At 54.4% G+C, this 6000-nt stretch overlaps 1 protein-coding gene across 2 annotated transcripts in view; it reads left to right on the top strand.

The window, feature by feature from the left end:
* Nucleotides 1–529: 529 nt before the first annotated feature.
* The window catches only part of Zer1 (zyg-11 related cell cycle regulator), a 31374-nt gene continuing 25903 nt past the window's right edge, over nt 530–6000 (top strand). For both annotated transcript variants that reach the window (XM_070014777.1, XM_070014776.1), the window contains exon 1: nt 530–846. The gene's annotated coding sequence lies outside the window, so the exon portion shown is untranslated. The remainder of the gene's footprint in view (nt 847–6000) is intronic.

Here is a 6000-nt window from a genome sequence, read left to right as displayed (position 1 = left end):
GGGCCCGCCTCGCATTCCCCCGCACCTCGCGGTGACCCTCCGCGGGCTGCGGGCGGAGGCGCACTTCTTTTGGGGGGGCGGGCGCGGGCGCGGGCGCGGGCGGCTGCATCCGCACCTGTGGGCTGCGCGCCCTCTGGAGGACCCGAGAGACGTTCGAGGGGGGCGCGGGCAGCCGAGCTAAGCCGGGCAAGTGAGGTCGGGGATGCCGGAGGTGCGGGATGCGGGGTCGGGGTCGGGTCGGCGGGGCGCGAGAGGACTCGAGCGGGTGAGGTCCGGCGTGACCTTTGGCTCACGGGGCCCCTCGCGGGAAACTCGTCGTGACCTCTGACCCAGGCCCGAGAGGTCCGGGGCCCGGGCGAGAGGAGCTCCGGGAGGACGCGCGCGCCCCCGGCCCGCGCGAGCCCGGAACCTTGGGCCGCCGCCGCCCGCGTTGGCGGCGGGACGCGTCGCGGGGAGTCCCGCGCTGTTGCTAAGGGGCGGCCCGGAAGTGACGCTTTGTTGACAGCGCACCCGCGGCCGAGGGCTGCGAGCGGTCGGAGCCGGAGCGGGGGGGAGGGGCCGGGCCCGGAGCCAGCACCCGGCGGCCCTCAGCGCTGCCGGCGGCCCTGAGGGCACCGTAACGGCCGCGGCGCCCCCCGACGTGCCCCCCGCGCGCCCGGCTCGCCCGTGCTCCGCCTTCCAGGCTCCGCCCCGCCGCCCCCCGGGCTCCCCCGCACCCCGGCTCTGGACGGACGGGACCCCCCCTCCCTCGGCGCTCTGGCCCCGGACTCTCCCGGCCCCGTCCCCCGCACCTCCTCTTCCACGGAGACCCCGCCGCTGCCTGCGCCGGGGCGGCCCCGTCCCAGGGTAGGTCCGGGGCCCCGGGTTTGTCCCTGCGCCCGCCTCCTTCCCCTCCTGCCTCCCGGGCCTAAGCTTTGCAACCTCTTCTCGCTGGGGTCCACTTGGACCAGGGGTCGGCGGGGGGCTCCCTGAGCCGCCCTGGGGCGCCCGCTGCGAGAAATGGTGCCTCTAAATCCCCGCTCCCTCCGGAGAGGGAATGACGCCCCTCCAAGATGGGGGATCGAGCTTCTGCTCCTCCTACCTGTTGGAGGAGCTGATGCCCCCTCCCCCAGCAGAGCGGGGTGCCTGCGGGTCTGCACCAGCGCCCTGCGGGGGTGACAAGTTCAGGGAGATAGAACAGGGTGGGAAAAGGGGTGGTGGGCTTGCTCTCCGAGGACACAGGAAACCGAGAGGCCTGCCGGCCTGGCCACACAACCCTGGGGGAGGAACTTGATTTGGCTGATCCTTGGCGAGGGATCGCAAGCCTTCTGGTGTTTACCTGTGCTTGTAACAATTGGTTTGTAAGAGGGAGGGCATGTGGCACAGTGGGGGTGGGGGTGGGGGTGGGGGTGAGGAGACTTTCTATATGCTCTTTCTCGCAGAATGGTTCAGACTGGTTGGAGTGATGGTGAGAGACAGCTTTGAAAAGGTGGCAGGAGGTTGTGCTTACAGCAGATGGTTGTCACCAAGGGAGGGGCCACTCTACATTTGCTCATTCAGCAACTAGTAGACATACCGTATTTAAGGAGGTTATAAGTGTCAGGAGAAAAAGCAGAAAGGACCATGGAGAAGGCCAAAAAATGGACTCTCTGACTCTCTCTCTCTTTCTCTCTCTCTCCCTCCCTCCCTCCCTCCCTCTCTCCCTTTCCCTCCCCTTCCCTCCCCCTTCCTTCCTTTCTTCCTTTCTTTCTTTCTTCCTTTCCTTCTTTCTTTCTCTTTTTGTTTTTCTTTTCTTGTTTTAAATAGAAGGTGGTGAGGGAAGGTCTCTAAGCAGAGATAAGGGAGCAAGCCATGCAGTTCTCTGGTGGCAGAACATTGAACAGCAGGTGCAAAGATTCTGAGGTGGTATACCTCATAATTCCAAACAACAACAAAAAACAATCATCAGTGGCCCACACTTGTAATCCTAGCTACTCAGGAGGTTGAGAGCTCAGAGGATCAGGATTCAACGCCAGCCTAGGCTGGCTTCAAAATAATCTTCAGGGGCTGGGAAGGTGGCTTAAAGGAACAGTGCTTGCCTTGCATGCATGAAGCCTTGCATGCATGAAGCCCTGGGTTCAATTCCTCAGAACCACATAAGCAGAAAAAGCTGGAAGTGGTGCTGTGGCTCAAGGAGTAGAGCACTAGCCTTGAGCTGAAGAGTTGAGGGACAGTGCCCAGGTCCAGAGTTCAGGTCCTACGACCCACACACACACACACAAAATTTTCAAAGATAACCACAAAAAACTAAGCTGGAGGTATGGCTCAAGTGGTAGAGTGTGAAACAAGCAAGCAAAGCCAATTGAGGTAAGCTCCCGAGTTTCAGATATTGGCCAAAGGAAGGGAAAAAAAAAATCAACAAGAGAAGGTAGGGTAAAGGAACTGAAGAGTGGTTGGCAAGGAAGTTGGAAAACAGCTGGGACCAGATAATGGTGGGGAGCATGTGGGGAGCATGCAGGGTCATGGGTGCCTAATGAGCACCTTTGTTGGATTGTCTTGTCGTTGAAAAAAATGCAGATTTGTTTCAGATAACAAATGGCTATTGTGCTCTGACTTATAAGTGCCCTTTTCCTTTTTTTTTTTTTTTTGGTTATGGGCCTAAGTACTGCCCCTGAGTTTTTGCAGTCAAGGCTAGCACTCTACCACTTTGAGCCATAGCTCCACTTAGTCCTATTTTTTTAATGACTGTTCATACAGTAAATACAAACAAGACAGCTAGAGGACATGATAGTTAAATCATACCTCTTCCTACCTCAGTCTTCTCATCTGTTAATGAGCAGTGTGCAGTTCAGGGTTGAGCACAGCATGCGCTGAGTACATAGCCCTCATAGTGGTGGTGGTTACTGGTGTCAAGGCACTGTCTGTCTGCATGTCTCCTGCAGAGTGCTTTCATCACCAGCTGGTGGTGGCACCAGCTCTGGCTGCCACCCTGGGCAAGTAGGATTTGGGGGATACTGATGAGGCCAGGTAGAGACTTCCTGCCACCTGCAGTAACACTCATGTTAGTAGCAGATCCTACAGGAAATTTGGTAGCTTGGTCCTGGCCTCTTTGCTAACAGGGGAAGGTGATAGGACTATTCAATAGGGAAATCCCCCTTTTTCTCCTGAGTAAAATGGTGGTGCTGGTTGAGTGTGATTGGGGACAGGTTGGGCCTCATTTGTGAGATTGGATCTGTATGGCCAGGCTGTAGGTGGAAGCTGTTGATCCTGGCAGAGGCTGAGGTTTTGCAGCCTGTGTTATAAGACAATCACCTTGTATTTCCCTACTTATCCTTCATGCCTGGCTACATCATCACATCCCAATCATAGGCTGAACAGAGCCAGAGAATTTGAAAATGAAAGGGCAAAGGACTGAGAGGGTGTAGTTCAATGGTAGTACGCTTGGCTAGCATGGCTGACACACTAGATTCCATCTCTAGCATTGCAAAAATAAAAATGACAACAAAAGTCCAGAGCACTAAGAAGCTGAGTGCCCCCACCCCCCCGCCCCCGCCCCACATGTTAGCGTAGCTGCAGCTGGAACCCCAGAATATTGACTTCGGAGTTCACATTGATGCCACAGCTGTACTGCTGGTTTGCACTGTATCTTGGATAATTCCCGTATATTTTGTGGGTCTCAGTTTCCCTCCATACCTGGTAAATGACATCATCTTCCCTTACCTGAAGGCCAATGGGAAGATGGGTTATGAAGGAGCTTGGTGCCCTCTGAAGCTCTCTACAGATGCCACGAGCTCTTAGCTCTCCCGTGTTCTGCTTAGCTTCATTATGTCAGCTGCTCTTGGGTTCAGAGACCCTTGTGGGGCTACTTGAGGACCAATGGCATATCTGCTTAGCTGTCACTGGAGCTGGTTTCCCAGCAATGAGAGCTGAGTAGGCAGAAGGGGCTCTAAGTGTATGCCTAGGAACCTGGCTGCCCTTGAGAATTATTGGTTACCTTCTGCCATTCTTTTTTTTTTTTTTGTCTGTCATGGGGCTTGAGCTGTGGGCCTGGGCGCTGTCCCTCAGCTCTTCAGCTCAAGTCTAGCGCTCTACCACTTGAACCACAGCACCACTTCCAGTTTTCTGAGTGGTTTATTGGAGATAAGGGTCATGGACTTTTCCTGCTCGGGCTAGCTTTGAACCGTGATCCTCAGATCTCAGCCTCCTGAGTAGCTAGGATTACAGGCATGAGCCACCAGCGCCCGGCCTTCTGCCATTCTTTCTGCGCCTTCCTCAGCAGGTACCATCTACAGCACACATCTATGTGAAAGACTCTGACCAGACTGAAGGTGGGCAACCCAGCTGGCTCAAGCGTACCACAACCACCTGCCACACACTGTAGTGGAGGCCCTGGGGTGTCAGAAAGGAAACGTCTAGTCCTGTGGCAGTGCCAGTGGAATACTTCCCATAATGCCTCATCGTCTGTGCTTGCTATACAAGAAAGTTCCAGGTTGTAAGGACAGTAAAGACAGTGGCAGGTGATGTCCAAAAGAGAAGCCATCCTGGAGGAACCACCCCTGCCGGGTCTGTTTGTGGGACCAATGAGAACATGCCTGGGAAGCTCAAAGCCCCCCCCCCCCCCAAAAAAAAATTAGAGTCTTACAGATTTGTCTGTCCATGATTCTCAGATCTCAGCTGCTTGAGTAGCTATGATTATAGGTGTGAACCACTGGTACCCTGCTTGCTTGCTTGCTTCCTTCCTTCCTTTTTTTTTTTTTTTTTTGCCAGTCATGGGGCCTGAACTCTGGGCCTGGGTGCTGTCCCTCAGCTCTTCAGCTCTAGGCAAGAGCTCTACCACTTGAGCCACAGCGCCACTTCCGGCTTTTTCTGCATATGTGGTGCTCAGGAATCGAACCCAGGGCCTCATGCATGCAAGGCAAGCACTCTACCACTGAGCCACCTTCCCAGCCCTGCTTTCCTTCCTTCTTTCTTTCCTTCTTTTTTTCCTTCCTTCCTTCCTTCCTTCCTTCTTTCCTTCTTTCCTCCCTTCTTTCTTGACAGTATCTCTATAGACCAGTCCTGCCTCAAGCTCTTATTCCTCCTGCTTTAGTTACAGGCATGCGCCATCACACCTTGCCTTTACTCTATTTCTATATCTTCCTAGCATTACCTGCCCTCAGATTTAGCCAAGTGATCTCTGACCTTCACCTGCACCTTTGTTCCCTGGAGTCTCTTGACATTTTCCCTGATTCCCTTTACAGCAGCCTCTCAGTCCAGCCTCTTGTCCAGGATCTTCCCTGACCTAGAGCATCTAGCCTTAGTAAGTAGGGCATTTGTTTGGGCTCCCCCAGCTCATGGGTTAATATTTCACAAGGTGGGCGCTGCTCCAAGGCTCCCCAGTGCCTCTGTTCTCTGTGTCAGGATGCTGTGCTTGCCCTTGCTGCCTCCTCTGGACCTCGCTCCTCTCTGCTCTTTAGCGTGCATGGATGATGGAAGAGCTTAGGGGTGAGGAGAATTCTGGCTTTGGCTTAGGCTTGTGTTTAGCTCTATCCATCTTGAGATCTCAGTCGAGCTTCACGTCCTGTCCTTCAACATCTTGTCAGCTTCAACATCTTGTCAGTGAATAAGCTGTCTGGCCATGTCAGAGGGCCTTGCCGAGACCTTTCCTGCACCAGCCAACTGTATGTTGCTGCTGAATGCCAGGCACAAGTCGGCGCCGGGATGTGGGTGTGGGTGCCAATGTCCCAGAGCTCATGGGCTGTGGGAGGGGTTGGAGACAAATTGTTATGTGACCCATTAGTTCACTAGTGGCCATGTATGTGTGTGTGTGTGTGGGGGGACATATTGTGTTGGTTAAATAAGAGACTGAAATAAAGTTTGTAGGGAATTAGCTTGGTTCCAAAGCATCCAACATGGAGGTGGGGTGCTAGAGCTATGGTTACTGTTTTTCTCTTTCCCCTCCCACTGGCTCTTCCCCAGGAGGATCCTGTTTTAGAGAACTTGCAGGAAAATGGATGGATAAGACAAAGTTTCTCCTTGTATGGTGGGCTGTCAAAATCAATA

This window comes from Dipodomys merriami, unplaced genomic scaffold, assembly GCF_024711535.1.
Source record: "Dipodomys merriami isolate MVZ:Mamm:240054 unplaced genomic scaffold, mDipMer1.0.p SCAF_11, whole genome shotgun sequence".
Classification (NCBI taxonomy): Eukaryota; Metazoa; Chordata; class Mammalia; order Rodentia; family Heteromyidae; genus Dipodomys; species Dipodomys merriami.
Note: the sequence above shows the minus strand (reverse complement) of the source record. Positions and strands in the feature narration are given on the sequence as shown.